At 41.5% G+C, this 12,018-nt stretch overlaps 2 long non-coding RNA genes across 2 annotated transcripts; one reads left to right on the forward strand and one right to left on the reverse strand.

Moving 5' to 3' along the window:
* Nucleotides 1-909: 909 nt before the first annotated feature.
* On the forward strand, nucleotides 910-1,853 carry LOC130378942 (uncharacterized). Its single transcript, XR_008895015.1, has 2 exons — nucleotides 910-1,259; nucleotides 1,561-1,853. It is a non-coding gene; the product is annotated as an uncharacterized LOC130378942 (long non-coding RNA).
* Nucleotides 1,854-5,859: 4,006 nt separating this feature from the next.
* Nucleotides 5,860-7,285, reverse strand: LOC130378941 (uncharacterized). The gene is made up of 2 exons (XR_008895014.1): nucleotides 6,460-7,285; nucleotides 5,860-6,152 (listed from the first exon to the last, which is right to left on the reverse strand). It is a non-coding gene; the product is annotated as an uncharacterized LOC130378941 (long non-coding RNA).
* Between the last annotated feature and the right edge of the window lie 4,733 nt (nucleotides 7,286-12,018).

Genomic DNA, 12,018 nt, shown 5'->3' on the forward strand with positions numbered 1-12,018 from the left:
CTTCTTGTTATTGATCGCATTCATTTTTGCAGTCGTTACGTACTCCTACTCAGCGTAGTGCAGTGAAGTCAGTTGGTAAACACTGCCCGTGAGCTCCGGGGCCCTGTACCACGAAGCTCGCTTAGAGGGTTAGCGAGGTATGTTGAGCTCCAAGCCTGGGTTAGTTGTACCACGAAAGTCGATCTCTTTTAGCGTCGCTTTATCACCATGGTGACTTATGCTCGCAACCAAACCTGGTCGGGAGAGCAGTTCTTCGGCTTATGCTGCTATCCATTTGGATGTACGAAGTGGTAAAGTCGCCAATCTCCCAGCTTTCTTGCAGCATTTCACTGAGGCACGCCCCCTTTCGGTCGTAGTAGCTCGTCGCTTTCAAAGTAGAGCGAGCAGATCTGTACAACTAGCAAACAAGATGGCTGCGCCCATAGTCAATGGGGATTGAGCTGTATTTTCTTTGTATTTGTACCACGTTGGGGGTTGTAATGTCGATTTTAAATCCTCTTACACATTTGATTTCATTGCTGCTTTAATCCGGTCACCAATTTATGGTCTTGCTTTGCGTGAAATTCAATGTAAAGTTGTGTTTTCAAGCTGGTTTGCCAAAGAGGCTATGTTGCTAATGATGACTAGCCCGCTACTACCCCTCGTGGCTCAACAGAAACACGACAGCACTTGTTGAAATAAAAATTGGCAAAAATGGCAAAATATTATTGCAATGTAAAAGGCTTGCAATGTTAATGTTTCTGTAAAGGCTGGCCACCATTATACACTGGATTATTTCTTTTTTCCAAAATAGTTTTCTTAAACTCGTCGGACACAAATAGCAAACTGGAAGGCTGGAGCAAGGGAAATCGTGACGTTCTCGCTGAAGCTGGTCGTTCCAGAGAATGTCTAATATCAGGAGAACTGGCACTCGCGGGTTATTTCCGGGTTTCTGGACTGGTTGCCGTAATAATCTTTGACCACGCGGGGCGCTCGTAGGCGAGTCCAGAATGAATGGGAGCCAACGGGGTTTTATCCTCAGAATCCACTTTTCTCACGATGTAATTTTTTGTCAAGTAATTTTAAAGTTGCTATCAAAGGGTGGGGCTAAGATAATAAACTCAGCTGAATATTGCATTTTTTAAGGTCACGTATCTGTTCTAAAAAGGCGTTAAAAACATGCGATGACGTCACACACTGTAATACTGTCAGAGGTACTGCTTTACGGCAGTTTCTAAAGCACTTCCCTTGTCCCGCAACGATAACACCAGCTGTTGGAGGTAAGGCTTTTTTTTTTGCCCTAGTTACAGAGTTTTAGTGAGCTAATGTAAAAAAAAAGAAATGCGCGAATGTTTTACATATGTATGTTACTTACAGAGAGTGTTTTTTCTAATCCTCACTAGTGCCGATGATAAAGCTTTTTTTTTTAGTAACGATTATGAGCCATTTCTTTCTCCTAAAATAGAAACCTGGATTAGAATCATAATTTTAAGACTGCATCAATTTAGTTTACATCAGTAAACAATCTGCTAGAGAGCAGTGTTGTTCTCCTCATGCCTCTTACTTTCTTGATCTCTACAGTCGGACCTTGATGCTGTGACAACGGACAAGTCTTCTTCCTCTGTCCTTTTCCCCTGCCTCTGTTCAGTATGTTCAGTGTTGTTAAATCATCTTTTTTTTTATTAGTTACTGTTGTTATTGTGTTCTTGTTAGTGTGATTTTTGAATAAACTTGCCTGTTGCAATGTTGGTATAATGTTTGTATAATTACTGTTATACAACTGTTACTGTTTCAATGTGACCCAGACCATATTTCTCATTTAACAAACATGTGTAGCTTATAATGTGTTGCATGGCAGAGCAATTACGGTATATTCAATGGCTTAAAACAAACCCATCTGTAAGGATCAGTGAATGCATAGAAATCAATGACAAGTGGTGTAGATGGTTTTCCCTCTGTGCAAGGTCATTAGCCTAAGTCCTACAAAAAAATAACGACTGTAATAGCAGATGTTGAAGTTGTTAAATCGTTAACTAACCATTTGTATGGAACAATCGGTTAAGGTAAGTTAAGTGCTTGAGTCTCGACACTTTAGAGAATGTCTAGCGCGCAACTTGAATAAGCCATGTGCGATATTACCCGGGCTCCAGCGCAACTTTCCTTACTAGGTGAAGCCTCAGGTAGCCTAGGACCATTCATACAGGAGCAAGCAAGAACGTTACCTTTTTCTGTCCTTGGTAAACGAAAAGACGGACAATCCGTTTCCACTGTAAGTGCAGTTTATCATTGCACATTTACGAGGCATTTCTTTTTTAAACTATCTTTATTTTCGAAAAATAGACTGACAGATTAAATTATATTGAGCGGGATATTGACTATTATTTAAGGTGGTCATAACGTACCTACCATGTATATAACACATTGAACATTGAACACAAGAAATGGAAGAAATTCCATTTATGCCCATGTACTTTCACCATACATACTATCTAAAAAATAAAAGGACCTGCAGGAAAATATAAATACAGTACTTAAAAATTGAGTTAACACGTTTCTGATTGCTCTTCAGCTTCAGATGCCGTAAGAGGGGTCTCTGGTCGTAATCAGTCGCAAGTCCGTCCCTGACCAATCAGCATTCATTAGCAGAATGCTAGCGTTTATGGCCAACAACGGCCCAAACTGTAAGAAATCGAAAGGACAAGTACTCACTCATTTGACTTTTGAACCATAATCTATATTGAACTTGCGGAATCTACAATAAAATTTGCGATATTTCAACGACAAGCAGGTGAAAGAGGCATAATTAGCCGTTTAGCCCCATAGACTCCCATTCAATCTGGACTCGCCCGCGATCACCCCCAGTGGATGTCTCATGGAACTACAACCAAAATCGGTACAATGGGGCGTATAGGGAGTGCCCAGGCTCTTCGTAGACGGGCTCTGACATGGGTTTGTTTACTTGATGTGGGCGCATCTTTCTGCGTCACACAAATACCCGGCGCATTTACTGACGCAAATGACGTTTCGAAATGTTCAGCGTAGTGTCCGAATTCTCGTTCCCTATTCCCTATATAGTGCACTATATCATGTACACTATATAGGGAATAGGGAACGAGTGTATAGGGAACGATTTCGAACACAGCTTATATGTGTATAAGTGAAAATATTCTGCATATTGTCTGTAAAATAACTATGCCAAATGCAGAATTGTTCGCCATTAATCCAAATAGAATGATGATGATTTAAAAATGCATAAGCAACGACCATCCTGCCTTATTCTATCATTTAGGGAATTCACTTTAAATACACCCTATTTAAGAAATGTATGGCATGTTTTTGACTGCTGAGAGGTAGCGGCTCTAGCGTAATGGATTGGTATACCCGAACGCCAGCGACCGGGGTTCAATTTCGCCGGTCTATCATCATGCATTTTACCCCCATAGATGTGGTGCCAGCACGGCCTTGAAAATATGGGTTCAAGTTCGAAATAAGCACAAAAATATAATTCCATAAGCTTTAGTGAATAAGTATTCCATATGCATGAGATTTAGGACTTTTTAAGCTTCACATAAATTTGCATCACATGGGAGTCGAACCCCCCGCGCAGAAATTCAAGACTGACGCGCTACCTCCACTCTAGCACACTGTCACGGTGACACAATGCGCAACAGTTATCATTGTCTACATAAGGTCCAAAAGGACGATCAAATAACGAACACCCTCTGATGAGAATCTGTATCTCTCATGAAGAACCCCAATTTCGTTGTTTGCACAATGACAATAAAGTCTGAAATCTGAATATCGTCAGACAATGCCAAGGGATCGGTTCTGTCCCGTAAAACCCTCTGTCTCCGGAGAGACGCCTGTACGAGAAGTGCGCCGGGGTCCACGGGAACACCCACAAATGGTGACGCCATTGTCAGAGGAGGGGCAAGGAAGCTGCGCACGCCGATTTAAGTAGCCGATCTCCGGCTAGACTAACGCCCAGTGCCCACTACATGCGTCAGTTGCGTGATCCCCATTGACTTTAATGGGGACGGACGCGCAATGCATTGTGGATCCGTACGTTCCGTTGGAGCCTTCGGCTCCGTCAGAAAGTTGAAAAATGTTCAACTTTTTGGCAGCGACGGATCCGTCATCCAATCAGATCGCTGTACGGTTGCTGATTGACACCCCGCCCTCATGAGTAAAATCCTCAGTTTGTCGATGCTCATGCTAATGATCATGTGTTTTTCCCCGCGTGTGATTTGTTGACCATTATGTTAATTTTAATGTGCCTGTCCCCGGACGTGATTGGCTGCTGCATCGGAGGGCCGAGGATCCGGGAGGGTAAAGCACGGGCGAGCTCAACATCCACGGCAGCTGGCCTTGGATATGAAGCTTGCCATATTGGGTCTTCGAATGGTTATTTGTTGGTTGATCGAGGTTCTTGTTAATTAATACACGGGAACTTATCCCATGCTCTAGGCTAAATAAACAAATAAACAACTTCCAGTTAACCAAAGACATCTGGTTTTATGTTGCCACCCCTTCCCCTAGCGGGGGACGTAACAATCGCGTATGCAAATTTAAGCACTGTGACGCGACTCGGCCTCTGACGATACTGCATGGAAAGCGGGTCATCTTGCATCGCAACAAGCAGGAAGTAGCGGGAAGAACCCGGCGAGGCGATTTGATTGGCTGACGGATGCATCTGCAAAGACTACTCCCCCATCAGTCAGCCACGCCTTCCCACATCAGTCAACGGACGCATGTAGTGGGCACGGGGCGTAATGCTGCTATCCATTTTGATGGTAGGCTGGTACGAACGACCAGAGCCCGTCTACGAAGAGCCTGGGCACTCCCTATACGCCCCATTGTACCGATTTTGGTTGTAGTTCCATGAGACATCCACTGGGGGTGATCGCGGGCGAGTCCAGATTGAATGGGAGTCTATGGGGCTAAACGGCTAATTATGCCTCTTTCACCTGCTTGTCGTTGAAATATCGCAAATTTTATTGTAGATTCCGCAAGTTCAATATAGATTATGGTTCAAAAGTCAAATGAGTGAGTACTTATGTCCTTTCGATTTCTTACAGTTTGGGCCGTTGTTGGCCATAAACGCTAGCATTCTGCTAATGAATGCTGATTGGTCAGGGACGGACTTGCGACTGATTACGACCAGAGACCCCTCTTACGGCATCTGAAGCTGAAGAGCAATCAGAAACGTGTTAACTCAATTTTTAAGTACTGTATTTATATTTTCCTGCAGGTCCTTTTATTTTTTAGATAGTATGTATGGTGAAAGTACATGGGCATAAATGGAATTTCTTCCATTTCTTGTGTTCAATGTTCAATGTGTTATATACATGGTAGGTACGTTATGACCACCTTAAATAATAGTCAATATCCCGCTCAATATAATTTAATCTGTCAGTCTATTTTTCGAAAATAAAGATAGTTTAAAAAAGAAATGCCTCGTAAATGTGCAATGATAAACTGCACTTACAGTGGAAACGGATTGTCCGTCTTTTCGTTTACCAAGGACAGAAAAAGGTAACGTTCTTGCTTGCTCCTGTATGAATGGTCCTAGGCTACCTGAGGCTTCACCTAGTAAGGAAAGTTGCGCTGGAGCCCGGGTAATATCGCACATGGCTTATTCAAGTTGCGCGCTAGACATTCTCTAAAGTGTCGAGACTCAAGCACTTAACTTACCTTAACCGATTGTTCCATACAAATGGTTAGTTAACGATTTAACAACTTAAACATCTGCTATTACAGTCGTTATTTTTTTGTAGGACTTAGGCTAATGACCTTGCACAGAGGGAAAACCATCTACACCACTTGTCATTGATTTCTATGCATTCACTGATCACAGATGGGTTTGTTTTAAGCCATTGAATATACCGTAATTGCTCTGCCATGCAACACATTATAAGCTACACATGTTTGTTAAATGAGAAATATGGTCTGGGTCACATTGAAACAGTAACAGTTGTATAACAGTAATTATACAAACATTATACCAACATTGCAACAGGCAAGTTTATTCAAAAATCACACTAACAAGAACACAATAACAACAGTAACTAATAAAAAAAAAGATGATTTAACAACACTGAACATACTGAACAGAGGCAGGGGAAAAGGACAGAGGAAGAAGACTTGTCCGTTGTCACAGCATCAAGGTCCGACTGTAGAGATCAAGAAAGTAAGAGGCATGAGGAGAACAACAGAACACTGCTCTCTAGCAGATTGTTTACTGATGTAAACTAAATTGATGCAGTCTTAAAATGATGATTCTAATCCAGGTTTCTATTTTAGGAGAAAGAAATGGCTCATAATCGTTACTAAAAAAAAAAGCTTTATCATCGGCACTAGTGAGGATTAGAAAAAACACTCTCTGTAAGTAACATACATATGTAAAACATTCGCGCATTTCTTTTTTTTTTACATTAGCTCACTAAAACTCTGTAACTAGGGCAAAAAAAAAAGCCTTACCTCCAACAGCTGGTGTTATCGTTGCGGGACAAGGGAAGTGCTTTAGAAACTGCCGTAAAGCAGTACCTCTGACAGTATTACAGTGTGTGACGTCATCGCATGTTTTTAACGCCTTTTTAGAACAGATACGTGACCTTAAAAAATGCAATATTCAGCTGAGTTTATTATCTTAGCCCCACCCTTTGATAGCAACTTTAAAATTACTTGACAAAAAATTACATCGTGAGAAAAGTGGATTCTGAGGATAAAACCCCGTTGGCTCCCATTCATTCTGGACTCGCCTACGAGCGCCCCGCGTGGTCAAAGATTATTACGGCAACCAGTCCAGAAACCCGGAAATAACCCGCGAGTGCCAGTTCTCCTCATATTAGACATTCTCTGCCCATGTGCCGTGTTCCAATACCCGTACTGTCCGTACTGTGTCCTCAAAATGTGAGTACGCAGTACGTTCCAATTCAGATCCGGCGAAAATAAGTATACTTCAAGGACCCGGATGCCGTACTCAAAATGGGCTAATCGTGAAGTGTGGATCGAAGGACACTCTCCGTACTCAACGGCAGCCATCTTAGCTACGTAGCGGAAGAGGCGGAGCCAGGCTGAGACAAAGTCGGCGCATATTCCACATAGCCTGCATTAATAGAGTCATTTTGTAGTTTTTATAGATTCTATAGCTTTTTATAGCTGCTAGGCGTAAAGAGTTCACCGTTCAAAGCGGGATGTTTATTGCGGGGGAGGAGCCGAGGCGGCAGTCGTGATCGTAATTTCCGGTAAGTGCACCACGGAGTACTCGTTTTGGAACAGCACTCACATCTGAAAAATGACCGTACTCAAGTGAGTACGGATAGTGCAGATAGTGTACTTCCTTTAAGTATACTCATGGAAGTACGGGTATTGGAACACGGCACCGTACTGTCCGTACTGTGTCCTCAAAATGTGAGTACGCAGTACGTTCCAATTCAGATCCGGCGAAAATAAGTATACTTCAAGGACCCGGATGCCGTACTCAAAATGGGCTAATCGTGAAGTGTGGATCGGAGGACACTCTCCGTACTCAACGGCAGCCATCTTAGCTACGTAGCGGAGGAGGCGGAGCCAGGCTGAGCCAAAGTCGGCGCATTTTCCACATAGCCTGCATTAATATAGTCATTTTGTAGTTGTTATAGTTTCTATAGCTTTTTATAGCTGCTAGGCGTAAAGAGTTCACCGTTCAAAGCGGGATGTTTATTGCGGGGGAGGAGCCGCGGCGGCAGTCGTGATCGTAATTTCCGGTAAGTGCACCACGGAGTACTCGATTTGGAACAGCACCAGAGAATGTCTAATATGAGGAGAACTGGGACTCGCGGGTTAGTTCCGGTTTTCTGGACTGGTTGCAGTAATAATCTTTGACCACGCGGGGCGCTCGTAGGCGAGTCCAGAATGAATGGGAGCCAACGGGGTTTTATCCTCAGAATCCACTTTTCTCACGATGTAATTTTTTGTCAAGTAATTTTATCAAAGGGTGGGGCTAAGATAATAAACTCAGCTGAATATTGCATTTTTTTAAGGTCACGTATCTGTTCTAAAAAGGCGTTAAAAACATGCGATGACGTCACACACTGTAATACTGTCAGAGGTACTGCTTTACGGCAGTTTCTAAAGCACTTCCCTTTTCCCGCAACGATTATGAGCCATTTCTTTCTCCTAAAATATAAACCTGGATTAGAATCATAATTTTAAGACTGCATCAATTTAGTTTACATCAGTAAACAATCTGCTAGAGAGCAGTGTTCTGTTGTTCTCCTCATGCCTCTTCCTTTCTTGATCTCTACAGTCGGACCTTGATGCTGTGACAACGGACAAGTCTTCTTCCTCTGTCCTTTTCCCCTGCCTCTGTTCAGTATGTTCAGTGTTGTTAAATCATTTCTTTTTTTTTTATTAGTTACTGTTCTTATTGTGTTCTTGTTAGTGTGATGTTTGAATAAACTTGCCTGTTGCAATGTTGGTATGTTTGTATAATTACTGTTATACAACTGTTACTGTTTCAATGTGACCCAGACCATATTTCTCATTTAACAAACATGTGTAGCTTATAATGTGTTGCATGGCAGAGCAATTATATTCAATGGCTTAAAACAAACCCATCTGTAAAGATCAGTGAATGCATAGAAATCAATGACAAGTGGTGTAGATGGTTTTCCCTCTGTGCAAGGTCATTAGCCTAGCGCGCAACTTGAATAAGCCACGATATTACCCGGGCTCCAGCGCCACTTTCCTTACCAGGTGAAGCCTCAGGTAGCCTAGGACCATTCATACAGGAGCAAGCAAGAACGTTACCTTTTTCTGTCCTTGGGAAACGAAAAGACGGACAATCCGTTTCCACTGTAAGTGCAGTTTATCATTGCACATTTACGAGGCATTTCTTTTTTAAACTATCTTTATTTTCGAAAAATAGACAATGACAGATTAAATTATATTGAGCGGGATATTGACTGTATTATTTAAGGTGGTCATAACCGTACCTACCATGTATATAACACATTGAACATTGAACACAAGAAATTGAAGAAATTCCATTTATGCCCATGTACTTTCACCATACCTTTTTTGACTAATGTACGGCCAACAATGTTTCTAATGTGAAGCTTCAGCTTGACGCTCCGTTTTCCCTTCTTCGCATACCTCATCCACTATCCACGATAATAATCCACCGGACCACGACGTGATGTTTTTAAAGGGTTTACTTGTCCAACGCAAAATACAAAAAACAATCCTTTTCCACAATGAGGTTCTTATTAGAGGTACGAGAACGAGAGAGAAATTGTGAGAGGTTATCTAAAAAATAAAAGGGCCTGCAGGAAAATATAAATACAGTACGCAAAAATTGAGTTAACACGTTTCTGAATGCTCTTCAGCTTCAGATGCCGTCAAGAGGGTTCTCTGGTCGTAATCAGTCGCAAGTCCGTCCCTGACCAATCAGCGTTCATTAGCAGAATGCTAGCGTGTATGGCCAACAACGGCCCAAACTGTAAGAAATCGAAAGGACATAAGTACTCACTCATTTGACTTTTGAACCATAATCTATATTGAACTTGCGGAATCTGCAATAAAATTTGCGATATTTCAACGACAAGCAGGTGAAAGAGGCATAATTAGCCGTTTAGCCCCATAGACTCCCATTCAATCTGGACTCGCCCGCGATCACCCCCAGTGGATGTCTCATGGAACTACAACCAAAATCGGTACAATGGGGCGTATAGGGTGTGCCCAGGCTCTTCGTAGACGGGCTCTGACAGCACTCACATCTGAAAAATTACCGTACTCAAGTGAGTACGGATAGTGCAGATAGTGTACTTCCTTTAAGTATACTCATGGAAGTACGGGTATTGGAACACGACAATGGACATAATAAAGGATGGACCACGGACTGGAAAATGGCCGCCCATTCATTCCTATGCAAACTGCTCAGTGGCGCATGGTAACATACAGGAGCGATTTGCTTCCGCGTTATGTGGCCAGGACACGTTACCTAGTCCGTGACGTACCGGATGCAGAGATCTTCTTCTTCTTCTAGTTTAGTGGCGGATCATAGTTTTTCCCCATATACCGCGACCTACTGGACTACTACACAGGAGTTTGTGACAAGGACGTTGACAAGGACAAGGACGTTGGCAAATCATACTTTAAATCATACAAATAAATTCAAAGAAAAAACCAAACTAACGAAACAAAATAAACAAAATAAAACAAACTAACAAAAGAAATATATAAATAAAAATAAAAAATATATATACTTAAGGTTAAATTCTTCTAATTAGGTTAGTATCTTTTATCTAATTTATCAGCAATTTCATTGCCATATATACCACGGTGGGCTGGAATCCAACAGAACTGAATAACTAAACCAAGGCTTATAATATTTAAAAGAAGATGCTTACCTCTATCACCAAATCTTCACGTATTGAATTATTTGTTATAAAACTTAGTATCTACAACCCATCTAAGAGCGGTTATTATTGATAGCTGATAACCAAGGTACACACTGTAATACTATAATCAAGAGGACATACAGGCAGTTCAAATAAAAAAGAGATAGAACTTTATTGATCTGGAAAACTTCATAGGATTGCTCCATATAATACCATAGTAACATAGTAAACGTATGTAGGCCTAAAAAATTCAGTTCAATGTTATTGCTTAAGAAACAGATTCCTTCCAACTAACTATTTTACGAAGAATGCAATCAATAATTTATATAAAAGTAAATGTTTACATATCGAACAGCAACGAAGTTGGAGTAGCCTACCCAAATATTGAATTGTAATCCTACACCAACATTGTCAACTGTCATACATAGCTAACCATAACCCTGTCATACATAGCTAAACAAGCAAATGAAAATGAAATACCTACCAACGCAACTGAAATGTTAATATTAGAAAATTAACAATATTATGAAAATTACGTAGGTCTCCCATAATCATTCAGGTAATCAATACGTCCGTGGCTGTTACAGCTATTTCAATGATGTGTGTTATATATCCGTGTTCAACGCCATTCATGTTAAGTAAAAGGACAAATCTCAGACTTTGGAAGTTAATGGAGTTAATGGAAGTTAATTCGGAATTTAATTTAATTCGGAAGTTAATGGAGCCTTGCACTTCAAAATAGGTCCATAGCAAGGAGCCGTTTGTTTCAGTACGGCTCCTTTCAGCTGCCCACCCAACATCAACTGCTAACAAAACGCTTGAGGAGGCGTTTTGAAAAGAAAAAACTTACATTTTTTTAGAACAGGGTAGAAAGATAATTATGAGCCTTTGATTGATATCCAGACATTTTTTGCGGAGACACAAACCTGTTCCCCACTTGTATTGGAGTGGACGGCGATATCTACTTCTGGGCCACATGAAATGACGGACCCCCGTCCACTCCCAGCTAAAACAGCTGCAATACCAGGCTTGGCCTCTGAGCACGGGTGGATTGCGGAAGTATGCCTGTCCTGGGGGCCTGAACAAACCGGGCACTCACGACGAAAGCTGGAGGTTGTATTGATGTTGAATGTTACATTTCCTTGTTTAATTAATTTTGAATGTTAAATATTCTATGTTAAATCCCAAATAAATTGTTGACATTTCTAAACGAAAGCCGGAGACTCCATCATTAAATGTATTCGTTTTCGCGGTTATTCGGCTTCTTCTTCTCCCCTGGAAAAATACAACCGCATTGCATTGTGGTATACGGGAGTAACATGTAGGGAACATCGTATGTACCCTATTTTAAGTCCACTATATAGTGCCATATATAGTGGACCACTGAGAATTCGAACACCCTAGAAAATGGCGTGCACCCTATTTAGTGCACTACATCCATGATAGGGAACGATTTCGAACACAGCTATAGACTGCTTGATCTATCGTAAAGGTGAGAAAAATTACGCAAAAAACGCCCCTTTCACGTGAACGCGCACTGAACCTAAAGCGGAAAACCTGGTTCAACTAATTGAATCTAAAGTGAGCTTCGTGGTACCATTTAACTCTGATTGCGAGTTGCGGCTCTGTCGAGCCAGGTTTTCCCAAGAAAGCC

Source organism: Gadus chalcogrammus, unplaced genomic scaffold (genome assembly GCF_026213295.1).
Source record: "Gadus chalcogrammus isolate NIFS_2021 unplaced genomic scaffold, NIFS_Gcha_1.0 GACHA123, whole genome shotgun sequence".
Taxonomy (NCBI): Eukaryota; Metazoa; Chordata; class Actinopteri; order Gadiformes; family Gadidae; genus Gadus; species Gadus chalcogrammus.